Source organism: Watersipora subatra, chromosome 11 (genome assembly GCF_963576615.1).
Source record: "Watersipora subatra chromosome 11, tzWatSuba1.1, whole genome shotgun sequence".
Lineage (NCBI taxonomy): Eukaryota > Metazoa > Bryozoa > Gymnolaemata > Cheilostomatida > Watersiporidae > Watersipora > Watersipora subatra.
Window position 1 is genome coordinate 3886027 of NC_088718.1, and position 2393 is coordinate 3888419.

Below are 2393 nucleotides of genomic sequence, written 5' to 3' on the forward strand. Positions count from 1 at the left end.
GACTACAATATACATATTTCTGAACCTATTTTAATAATGTCTAGACGTGTTGCGTAAACAAGTTGATTTTTTGAATAAAGGTTTTTTTGTGATTGAGAAATCTTACATTTGAGAACAACTAATAACGCTGTTTATTCCAAGTAATTTGTTTTATGTAAGTGTTGTATAACATTGCTTGTTTGGTTTGTTTCAAGTTTTGTGAATCTATGTGTGATATATTGGCTGTATCTATTTATATAGTTGAATAAACAAATAAATATATAGGAAAGCCTGTCAGAATTTTTATAACAGTAATATTTTATACTGGTAATTCCTCTGTCATACAGTCCCTGATGAAAGTGATAATAGAAAAAGAAAGGGTACTTCCGGTTGAGCATTGCAATATTAGCAGTTAAATAGCATTGCAGTGCAGTAGGAAAACTGCAATGGTAGCAGTAATGTACTGAGTGTTATTATGTACAACAAAAAGCAATAATGAAAGGAAAATATTATATGTTTATATCTCTCCCCTGAAATAGGATAAATGCAATACTAGAAGTAAAATGGCAAGCTGCTGTGTAATATACACAGGCTGGGGGCTGCATATCATTAGTCATAGCAGCCAATATCAAGAAGTTGTGATATTTATCTAGATTTCTGTATTTATATCTAAAAACTTACACTGAACTTAAAAGTCTAAACAGGTTTTAGCTGGTTGTCATAGAAATAGATGTATATCTATAAGAAAATGTAGACTTATTACTTAATTTTGCAGATATTAAAAACGGCTTCGCAGTACCGCGATATTGGGCACAGTCGCAGTATCATCAACAAAGTCTTTAGAAAAATAATAACAGTAACATATTGCATACTATCGGTCACTATATACTTCGATCTTGTAAATTCAAATGATTATTCTTATAACTAAATCTTATCAAATCGAGTAATTATTCTTACAATTATATCTTGTAATAATCTTATAAGAATCATTAAAAAAATATCATCATCATTTCCTTTACTTTTGCTTATATGGACATCAGTTAGAATACCAAAGTACTCATCCCACAACCAAACACGAGCGAAGCGATTGTTTGGGAGCTTTATGATATATGCATATGTGCGCACAACTCACGACAATTATTCATCAACACCGTCGCAAACCCTTGTACCGAAATCTCATCAAAAAACTTAATTATCTCTCAATGGAGTCGTTTAAGTATAATAGCGATACAAAACACATATAAACCTCTTTAAATATGTTACCAAGTCTTAGAAATTTGTCGAACATATCCTAAACCTTACCCATCTGATCAGAGTATACATAAATAAACAGATTAATTTTGCCTAAAATCGCTATTAAAACTTGACAAACCTCTTTCAATCAGAATTAAAACCGGCCAACAAAACCCCGATAAGGCCGTGTGACAGAGAGTAGAACCCTTAAGTCGTGCGCATTTCACGAGAAAAAACATGCGCATTTTACCAGTCTATGGCATTGTACAATCGCCGAAGGTTTCTGTAATTAACATAGAAGTACCGGAAAGTAATCGTTTCTTTTTTGCCGATTCTACCAGACTCTGACATTTTGGACACTGATAATGAGTATTTTGGTATTCTAACTGATGTGCAAAGCAGTGAAAGTAAAGGAAATGACGATGATATTTTTCTAATGATTCTTATAAGATTATTACAATATATAATTAACGTAGAAGTACTGTAAAGTAATCGTTTTTTTTTACTGATTCTACCGGACTTTGACACTTTGGACACTTATAATGAGTACTTTGGTATTCCAACTGATGTCCAAAGCAGTGAAAGTAAAGGAAATGATGATGATATTTTTCTAATAATTCTTATAAGATTATTACAATATTTAATTGTAAAAATAATTATTCACTTTTATAAGCTTTAGTTAAAAGAATAATCATTCGAATTTACAAGATCGAAGTATATAGTGACCGATGGTGTGCAATATGTTACGGTTATTATTTTTCTAAAGATTTTGTTGATGGTACTACGGCTGTGCCCAATATCGCGGTAATGCCCAGCCATTTTAATATATGCAGAATTAAGTAATACGCCTACATTTTCTAATAGCTATACATCTATTGTTATGACAACCAGCTAAAATCTGTTTAGATTTTTAAATTCAGCATAATCTTTTAGATATAAATACAGAAATCTAGATAAATATCACATTTTCTTGATATTGGTTGCTATGACCAAAGATATACAGCCCCTTCAGCTATATATATATATATATATATATATATATATATATATATATATATATATATATATATATATATATATATATAGCTGAAGGAGGCTGTATATCTTTGGTCATAGCAACCAATATCAAGAAAATGTGATATTTATCTAGATTTCTGTATTTATATCTAAAAGATTATGCT